We start from the raw sequence: 11,086 nt of genomic DNA, 5'->3' as shown, positions 1-11,086 counted from the left end.
ATTTAATAATGCTTTAAATTTTGTTACCTTTATTTTCACAATTGTGGTAGTAACACACCATAAATATGTGGATTTCAGATTTAGAAAGCAAATGCAAAATAAATTTGATAAAAATCAATAGAGTGGATGGGGGTTGCACAGTGGCTACAGAGCTGGACTTGCAGACATGGGGCCCTGAGCTCAGTCCTGGCATCACATGCACCAGAGTGATGTTGTGGTTCTCTCTTCTGTTAATAAATATACACAATCTTTAAAAGTATATGTAAAATGAATAATATTGAACAACATAGGTGGCATTCATGCATTGAAATTCAATCTATGTATTCAGGGGGCATTCAGGAACCGATTGTAGTGTCAGGAGATAGCTTACCTGAGTGGGTGGGCAATTAGCTGTGGTGAGGTCCTGGACTCACCCTGGAATCACATGGGAGCACCACAGATGGTACCAGGGGAGATCCATGGGTGGTAGAGCAGTGCTGATGTGTCACTCTCTTACTCCACTCCCCCATCTCGTTCTCTATACTGATTTCTCTATAGAAATTTAAAAATTGGGCCCTAGAGGCCACTCGGTGGTATTTCATACACAAGAGGCCATTGATTCATTCCCCAGAACCACATGAAAAGAGTAATTATAGTAAGGACAAACGCTAAAATGTTGGTCCCATCAGTCTAGAGACTGGATTCAGTCACAGCAGCTCAGCTCAGCTGCATGAGGAGCACTGGCTCCTGAGTCAAGATGCTGGGAACAGAGGCCACATCCTGCTTCAACCCAACAGACTGCAGTTCTGGGTCTGCCCTTGGCTTTGGATTTTTTAATTTCTCACGAGAATGTTAAATGATTATTTTTTTATTTATAAAATGGAAATATTGACAAGTCTATAGCATAAGAGCGGTACATTTCCACACAGTGCCCACCCCTAGAGCTCCATATCCAATCCCCTCCCCTGATAGCTTCCCTATTCTTTATCCCTCTGCGAGTCTGGACTCAGGATCATTGTGGGGTGCAGAAGTTGTTTCCCTGCTGAACATGGGTGTTGACAGGGCAATCCATACTCCCAGCCTGTCTCTCTCTTTCCCTTGTGGGGTGGGGCTCTTGGGAGGCGGGGCTCCAAGACACATAGTGGGGTTGTCTGCCCATGGAAGTCAGGTTGGCATCCTGGTAGTGTCTGGTGGTGAGATTCCCAGGTTGAAAGCAGCTAAGCAGCTTCCTTGCAGTGCTCACACCAGGTGTTGTCTCCAAGCTGCCATCTTTGGTTCCTTTTTTTTTTTTTTTTTAAGTCAGTCCCCACTCAATCACTTTGTGACATCCTTATTTCAGTGTGTGAACAATCTACCTATTAAAGTTTTAAGAGTCTGTTCACATGCGGATCCTTTATATTTAGGAGCTCTGTTGTCTGCCATATACACTGGTCTGTTTCAGCAGATGTAAGGACTTAAAAGGGGGTGGGTGTTGGAAGGACCTAATGTAGTATAGTAGTGGAACATATAGTAGTGGGACAGGATGCTTTGGGGGTGGGCTAGATGTGCTGAATGATACCTCAGTAGATGTGAAACTGCACTCATGTGATAACAGTGTTAAAAACCAACATTTTCTCAATAAAGAAAGCATTATTGTCTAAAAGACACTTGATTTTATTTTAGTGGGTTAGGGTTGGGGAATGAGGCCAGAGTAGAGGGAAGGGGTGTGAGACCAGAACATGCTCAGCTATGGCTTAAGGTGGTGCTGGGGACTGAACCTGGGAACTCTGAATTTCAGGCCATGAAAATTTTTTGTAAATGTATTTTGAATATTTTCTTTATGTATGTATGTATTTATTTATTTGATAAAAACAGAGAGAAGTCAAGAGAGATGGAGAAGATAGAGGGGAAGAAAGAGAAAGAGAGAGAGAGAGAGATCTGAATCACTATTTCACCATTTGTGAAGCTTTCTTCCTGCAGGTTGGGAGTAGGGATTTGAACCTCGGTCCTTGTGCACTATAACATGTGTGGCACTCAGCCAGATGCACCACCACCTGGCTCTAAAGTCTTTTGTATAACTGTTGTAGTATCTTCCCAGCACCAATATATAAGTCATGAGAGAGAGAGAGAGAGAGAGAGAGAGAGAGAGAGAGAAATAGAGAGGAAGGAAATTGAAGCTATTCCTTTCTTTCTTTCTATCTTTCTTTCTTTCTTTCTTTCTTTCTTTCTTTCTTTCTTTCTTTCTTTCTTTCTTTTTCCCCTCCTCCTTCTCCTCCTACTTTACCAGAACACTGTTCAGTTCTTGTGGTTCTGGCTTGTGGTGGTTCTGGGCATTGAACCTAGACATTTTGGTGCATCAGGCATAAAAGTCTTTTTGCAAAATCATTACGCTATTTTCCAGTCCACTTCCTAATAAAAAGATTATTTTTTAAAGAAAATTCACTCTGAAACTCTGTGTTAAATACAGAAGGCATACTGAAGAATATCTTCCCTTTCTTATTTCATTCTTCAAGCAAACAAAAAGCCATATATTATTAACTACCCTTTATTTTGCATATATGACTAATAATATTGAGTCTCAGTGAGATAAGTGTCTTGTCTAGGATCACACAGAAATTTCATGGGGATCTTGGGCTTTTACCCAAAGGACATAAAAATACTAAATTGAATGGACATAGGTACCCCCATGTTCATAGTTGCTTTACTCATAGTAGCCAAGGGGTAGAAGAAACCTAAATATCTATAAACAGGTGATTGAATACAGAAGTTACAAACATAAACTCCATGAAATAATACTCTTCAATTTAAAAAGATGAATATGTGTCTTTCAGGACACAATGGATGGACCTGGACCTGATTATGCCTAGTGAAATAAGGAAGGGAGGTAAAAGACAACTGCTGGTTTTGTTCATATCTGAAATATGAAAAATGAATACATGACCTTGTTCACAAAAAAAGACTTTAAGAACTATGATGATTATGCAGTGTGAGGTATGGAAAGGTACAACATAGGATTATATCTCTGTTATAATCTTGTAAACTATTATTAAATCACTAGTAAAATTATATTAAATTAAACAAAAAAGAAATTAGGTGGAGAGTGAACTCATATTTTCTCACTCTTTTAAATATAAAGTTTTTAGTTATTCTACTTGAGATTGACTAGTTATTTTTGGAGACCAAAATTAATGTCCTTACTTGGCCAACACAGCTTGGATGTCTACTACATAGCACTCTCCAATAAAAAGGTATTTTGGGATGTTGAGGATTAGTTATGACTTCCATGATGGTGTTGGTGCTATTTGCTTAGAGGGGAGGAGTGTGAGGCAAAGGAGATGGAGGGCGGAGAGCTTTGCACATCAGGTTAGATATGGAAAATGAACCCCTGGCTCAGAAATTTGGAAGCCATGAGGACCACTGAAATTTTGAATTACCAGAGTGAGAGAGAAAAGATTTCTAAACAGAGAATGACAAAATCAGGTAGCATTTTTTTTTTTTTTTAAAAAGCTGTGTTTTCTAGCAGTACGGGAGATGACTGGTGAGATACCCTTGGATAAGCCAGGAATTAGTTACACCTAATATCCCCATATCCAGGCGGTCAGAGTCTTATGCCACTCCCAGATTCAGGGAAAATATAACAGAGCTAAAGCAGTTTGGAAAAGTATTGGCAAGACCTCCTGCCAGACCAAGCCCAGAGCACAGCTTGACTGAAACTCAGAGAATGTGGAACACATGGGTCCAGGGTTTTTTGCCAGGTTAGACCACAGGGCAAACTCAAACACTCTGGCTGTCACGACACAGCAAGCCTAAATGACAGCACACACACATATATTTTTCTGAGCAGACTTTTAAAGCCAAAAATACTTTACAAGAAAGTGTGTTAGGAAAACTGTCTCCCCCTTAAACAATTGTTTTAAAAGACTGGATTTCAAATATTTTCAGACCACAGTGAAAGGGCACAGAGCTCTGTGGATTACGGGCTATCTGACCTAGCAGAGGGAGGTGCCTGTGCTGGGGTTGACAGCTAAGCACCCCTCACAGATGACTCACATTGTGTTTAGTAGACTGGTGAAGCTATTTCAGAAAGACTAAATCTGAGGTATTTTGTTTCCCCTTAATATGGGGATAATGAAAGCACCTTCCTTACTTATTGTGTTCAAGACACAGGCATTTTTTTATTTGTTATTTTTTTATTTGTTATTTTTTTAATTGCACTAGTGATTTAACAGTAGTTTACAACATTATCAAGGGTATAGTTTCACAATGGACCCTCCATCAACTCTCTGAATTCCCAATCTTCCAAAGATAACCGCCATAGTTCTCACAAAGTCTTAGTTTATTTCTTCTAGTTGTTTTGTTTTGTTCAAGCTCATGTGTTTTAGTTCTCTGGATTCCACATAGAAGTGAAACCATCTGGTAGTTCTCTTTCACCTACTACTTCACTAAGTAAAATCACCTCCAGTGTCATCCATCTTTGTCCTGAAAGATAGATGATCATATTTTAAAATTACAGAGTAGTATTCCATGGAGTGTATGCCCTATAACTTCTTTAGCCAGTCATCTGTCAATGGGCGTTTAGGCTGTTTTCACTCCTTGGCATTGTAAACAATGCAGCTTTGAACATAGTGGGGGGCACATGACTCTTCAAATTAGTGTTTTCATGTTCTTTGGATAAATGACTGAAAATAATATTGCTGGACCATAAGGTATTTCCATTTTCATTTGTTTAAGGAGTCTCCATACTTTTTTCCATAGTGGCTACACCAGTTTGCATTCCCACCAACAGTAGCTGAGTTCCTTTTTCTCCACATCCTTGGCAAATATCTGTTATTTCATGTTTTGTTGATGTAGTGCATTCTCCCAGGTAGGACACAGGTATCCTTAAAGTCTTTAAATGACAGATACTTTTGAAGACCAAAGGAAAGCTGTTCATTTTCACTGAAGAGAAAGATCAACTTTCCCTATGTCTGAATATCTATAAGACTATTGATGTAAAACTACTTGCTAATATGTCCATACAACACCCTCGGGATGATTGGTCCTTTGTAGGGACTCAACTGATAGTTATTGTTATTAATAAAATCAGAACCTGGAGTGTGAGGGTTATGAAAAGTGTGGTCTTCATTACAGGACTGACAAGATGGGCAGGTTTTCAACAGGCTGAAGAGCAAGAGCTATAAAAAAAAAGTAAGTGTTGTGAGAAAAACAATGGTGGGGGTCTGGGTTGTAGCGCACCTGGTTAAGTGCACATGTAACAATGCACAAGGACCCAGGTTTGAATCCCGGTCCCCACCTGCAAAGGGAAAAGCTTGGCAAGTGGTGAAGTAGTGCTGCAGGTGTCTTTCTCCCTCTTGATCTCTCCCTCCCCTCTTGATTTCTGGCTGTCTCTATCAAATAAATAAAGATTTAAAAAAACTTAAAGAAAAAAAGGGAAAAACAGTGATGGAAAGATTATGCAAAATATTTCAGTCAACTATCTGCTGAACCCTTGGTAGGTACCAGGTCTTGGATGCAAGACTTCTTCAATCTTCGTAGTAAGTTATCCTTGGCCTCATTTGAAAGACAAGGGAACGGAGCGTAGAATGCAATTAGGACAGAGTATTGGAGATTTACAGAAGAAGGCAAAGGAGAAGAAGGAGAAGAGGGAGAAAAAAATACTCTTATGTTTCTGTTTTCTATGTTTTTTTTTCTTATTGGATAGAGACAGAGAAATTGAGAGGAAGGGGAGATAGAGAGGGAGAGAGACAGAGACAGAGAGACACCTGCAGCCCTGCTTCACCACTCATGAAGATTCTTCCCTGCAGGTGGGGAGCAGGGGCTTGAACCTGTGTCCTTGTACACTATAATGTGAGCACTTAATCAGGTGACACACTGCCTGATCCCTCTATGGTCTTTTAATCGTTGTATATGCTTGAAAATGTCCACAACAAAAACAGGGGTTGAAAGTGGAAATTATCAGAATACAAAATATCAGGACTCTTGAGAAACACAATGAAAGAAAGTTTCCTTCTTTCACTACCCCCTCCAAAAATAACAGGGTTACCTAGTGTTATTTTAATCATTATGTTCCTACGCATTTTATTCTTCTTCCCCATCTCCAATTGTCTAATAATGGATGCCTTTTCATTCAACAATGACTAACTCGACTAGCTTCAAAATTAGTCATAGCAAGGGTCTAGCCCTTACCACACTGGGGGAAGTTTAGGTGACATCTTGTCTTTCCCTCTCTTCCTCTGTTTCTTTGTCTCTATCTCACACTCTGCCTGAAAAAGGGCATCTAGAGTGGTAAAGCCTTGGCAGCAACAATAACCATATAAGTAACGACTATTCATAACTGCAGAGAGAAGACTTGAACTCTAATACTTATATCATTTGTCTTAGCTATGGTTCAATGAATCTATAGGGCCTTCTACCGTATTTGTTCCCAATGCCATGTAAATCTTAATAAATCTGGGAATGGTTACTCTCCTGTGAGCTGGTACAAAAGCATCTTCAGTCCACTTTTTGTCCTGGACTTTCTAGACTCGTAATTAGTAAAATTATTGGTTTGAACTATAAGATGGTTTCTCATATGTGCAATATGCTTAATTGAAACACATGAAATTGCAAAAAAAAAAAAAAAAGTAACCAGTGGAGTTTTACCCCTCTTATCCTATGGTTTAGTCAATGTTTCCTTTTTATAAATAAATAAATAGATAAATAAATAGTAACCAAACTGTCTCTTAAGACTTTGTGAAAACTACAGTGGTTATTGTTGAGAGAGGGGGCTGTCAAAGAACTTTGGTCTTAGGTGTGTTGTGGAATTTTACCTTATAATATTATAATACTATAAACTAATATAAAATTACTTAAAAATTATGAAAAAGAATTGCAAAAAAATTCATTAGTTTCTTCAACCAAGCCTGCCAAACTAGTTCACATTACCACCAATTTTTCTTTATATATTAGGGGGAATGTTAAAGGAAGTGGTGTAGGTAAAGGGGGAAACATTTTTTTTCTATTGGAGCCTCTTGAAAAATTCTGCATTGCTGATATTGCTTGTTCCATTATGATCAGTCTTACACAGTGCAGTACAGGTTTTGTCATTATTTTTGTCATTGGTCAGGCTCTGAGCCAGGCCACAGGTAAATATTATTAAGTCCTCACAGAGCCCTCTTTAGGCCTCTTTCTCAACACGCTAATCATATACTACTGAAGAGAAGACATCATTTGAGAAAATATAGTGCAAAGCCACCACATACCAATGGCTCATCTAGGACTCTGAGGTGTAACAGTGCTATGCTATAATTTCAGCAGAGTATCTTGACAGCCCTGCCTGAGTGTTCTACCACTTAAACCTGACCCTAGTACTTCAGTCAGGTTGCCTCTAAAACACCTACAGATATTCAACTCATAAATATCCTTAAAGTTCTACATCAAAATACTTTAGTCCTATTGCCTTTTGGAGTTTGTTACCTGAGCTCATCAGAGTTTAATAAAAGGAAATTGCAAATATAATCCAAGTCTTATTTATTACTCATTCCCCGGGAATTTGTTTCATGTTATTACAAGTTTGAGTATATTATGAAATACTTAGCATCTTAGATGGAATTTATGGTTCAACACTCAGTATAGCCACAGAGTTCCACAAGTTATATGTAATATTATTGGATCCACTTTCCTTCCTGTGTGTTCCCTCTGCCAACTGAGTTTCATCTCACATCTAATCACTACTTGGGATTTGAATCTGTCTCTTGATAGTGACATTTTATACTAGTTCAACTATTCCCAAGTGTCTCTACTAATTGCATTCTTTTAGTATTAGTACAGCTGACTTCCAACCAGCTATTCTCAGCATAACCCAGGAAAGAGTAATTAACCTCATGCTACCATAACTTGGCAAAACATTAGTTGGCCACATTGCTTCTACTTGTTAGCAGTTGTTACCAATTTTTATCACGAATAAGTCACATTCTTTGAACTTCAGTAATCCCATCTGAAAAAAAGGAATAGGTTTATCTAAGATGTCACTCAGTTCCAACTGTTGATGATTCTATGAATAGACTATTCTAATTTAAGAGCATGAGTTAAAATACTCAGAATTGGGGCTTTTAAGAAAACTAACTTTTTCATATCTGGATGTTCCAAAAACCTCAGCAGTGTTTTAACATGTGCACACTGAAAAATTGGAGTTTGGTGGGGGGGGGGGGGAATGCAGGTATCATCTTCCAAGAGTGTTGGCGTTGGCTGGGCAGCCTCCTCCTCTTTAGAATTCTGAGTATTGAGGATATGTGGGGTAGCCCTCAGGTCTTTTGTGTGATGGGCTCTTAATCAGTTCTCTTCACTGTTGAGATTTTCATGCTGGAGTTAATCCTTGGGTGATTGCCAAGGACCCTTTCAACTCTGGTGTAGTCTTAGTTGTAAGGATACATTTCCCTGTATATTTATGGGAAAGCGCTGACCAAGTGAGGCCAGGGCTGGGTGCATGCTGGGTGGTATTGGTTAGGGTGGCTCACTCTTTAGCCATGTCACTGGAAGCAGCATGGTCTATAACAAAGATCTCTGGGTCTGTATCCATATTACCAGGTGAAGAGACACAGCCTTAAAAACATGACCATATATGTCTTCTGCCCAGGCCTGTTTCCTCACCTGCAATGGAGGAATGTGAGTCACTATTCAGCTGTTACAGTTTGTTGCTGTATAAGAGAGAAGAATTAGTGCTGCTGGTGATATTATTTTGCCAACTCTTTCAGGATGCAGCTCAGAAACAATGAAAATATTGTATGTCACACACACGAATAGAAAAATACACCCTTCTCCTGAGATCTTCTTGTACCAAGTTAGAATTTGGAACAGAAATTATTCACAAAACAGGCATTGCTACTGGATATGTTTTGGTGTTCAGTTATACTCTTTTAGAACTCTGGCTCCATGGTGTAATGGTTTTGGAATTAGTAATAATAAAACATTAGTTACACTGATGAGCAATGGTTTTATTTAAAACAGGATGAAAACATTAACCTTGTGGTGCCCAGAACCAGATGTCAGACCTCTCTGGTGAATGTGAAAGGTCACGGTCATTGCTATTTACATACAGGGCTGAAGTGCACGTAACTGCCCACGTTCACCTAGCACCTTCTGCTTTCCGTTTCATCTATGCCTCACACCAACATTGTGGTAGTAGTTGCCACTGACTTTTTTTTCAAACTATCAGAGAAAGTGGGGCTTAGATAATTTGATTTGGTTAAAATTGCACAGCTTTCAAAAGGAGGCAGAAGTCAGGAGCCTGTGGAGAGAAAGTGTCTGAAGCCAGGAGTGGCTGTTCTAAGTACATGTGTGACACTCCTGGGACTGGTTGGTTGTCCTGTATGAACAGAACAAAGCCCATTCTACTCTATAGAGATAAAATGTACACTGGGCTGGGCCCCTAAAAACCCACTGACAGTCCCCTATTTTTCTTCTTCTTCATCTTCCACCTCACTTCCCATAGCACACATGGGTGTTGACAAACATAGCCGCAGGCAACTTCCTACTTACGCAGATTCCCTCAAACCACCCAGGAGCATGTCCCCAACAAACAAGGCTGGATCAGACTCAATTTCCACTCCCCTCCCAGTGTGTATGTCCCAGGTCTTGGAAATTTTCTTCTGTTCTTCCCTTCTTACTCTGCCCAGGAGTCGGCACTCTGGTCTGAGCCCTGTCCCCATCTGGGACTGGAGCCCTAGGTGGGAGGCAGTGAGATGAAGAAGTGTGCTTCATTTGGGATCAGAAGGCAGACACTAAGAAAAGAACCCCCCTCTCCCCTAGGGGTCCCTGCTTTGAGCTCCATGTCCCTAATCTATCTGTCACCCCTCTGTATCCTTCACACATCCTTCACTCCTTCAGCCCTTAGGACAAAGCTCCCTGGCAAGTGGTCATTTCCTCTGATACATGGGACACACATGGAGCTGTCCTCTGAGTTTGCAGGGAACACATGTCAGCAGCAGCATCAGTGCTGAGGACTTGCCAGATTTCACTTATGTCCCTCATCAGACCTACTAAGTGAGGGCTCCAGAGGTGAGACTCAGCAATGTATATTGTTATTATTACTAGTAGTGTTATTCCTCCTCCTCCTACTATTTCCCCATTGATTTATAGTACTATGAACTTTCAGGACTATGTCTTCACATTTTGATACTGTACCATACCCACACCAATTATCAGTACCAATCACCTGTGTAAATTGACCCCTCTCCCAGTTGCTTCTACCCTCTACCTTTCCCTTCTGGCAACTACCATTTCTGGTTAGAGTCTAAGGGTTATTTTTGTTCATATTCTTAGTTTGTTTAGTTTCTTTAGATTCTGCATATAAGTGGAGGAATCCAATAATTCTTTCTACCCCCTCACTTGGTTTAGTAAAATCATCTCAGTTTGTATCCGTGGGAAAATATATACTTTAAAGTAAAAGTGCTCAATAGTCTGCAGTGATTCAATAAGCACAGCAAGGACGTAGAAAGACTTAAAAAAGACACTATAAAGTACTTAAAAGTGGATATATCTATATATATCTACATATCTGTCTATACCTATATATCTATATCTATATATTCAAACTATAGCTGTGACTTTGGGAGAACTATAGCATTTTTCATTGGGGGAGGACGGGGACAGAGAACCCTAGTGGTGGGAAGGGCATGGAATTACAGTCCTATTATTTTATAATTTTGTAAAATACTAAATTTTTGTTTTAAAAAGAGATGGAGCTGGGAAAAAGAGGGAAAAGAAGATCATGGGATGATATAGATAAAGGATCATAGCTAAGGCAGGACATTATTATGAAGAAATCCTTAAAATACCTTCATTTTACTGATGAGGAGGCTGAGGGTCAGGGAAGAAAGAACTTACTCAAAGTCACATAGAAAAATCCATGTTTACTGATTCCTAGTCCAGTGCTCCATCTCCACCCTACTGGTAAGCAGTTTCTTTGATTAAAATAGTTTTTATTTATTTATGTTTTTACAGAGCCAGAGTCTCATGTCTCTATGACTACACTTTCACACCATTTTTCCCATTCAGAAGGAGATATAGACAGAGACGTATGTGCATCCTCTCTTCTCTCTCTCTCTCTCTCTCACACACACACACACACACACAAACACAAACACACACA

The sequence above is a fragment of the Erinaceus europaeus genome, chromosome 9 (assembly GCF_950295315.1).
Source record: "Erinaceus europaeus chromosome 9, mEriEur2.1, whole genome shotgun sequence".
Lineage (NCBI taxonomy): Eukaryota > Metazoa > Chordata > Mammalia > Eulipotyphla > Erinaceidae > Erinaceus > Erinaceus europaeus.
The sequence above is the reverse complement of the archived record's forward strand: the minus strand, read 5'-3'. Positions refer to the sequence as shown.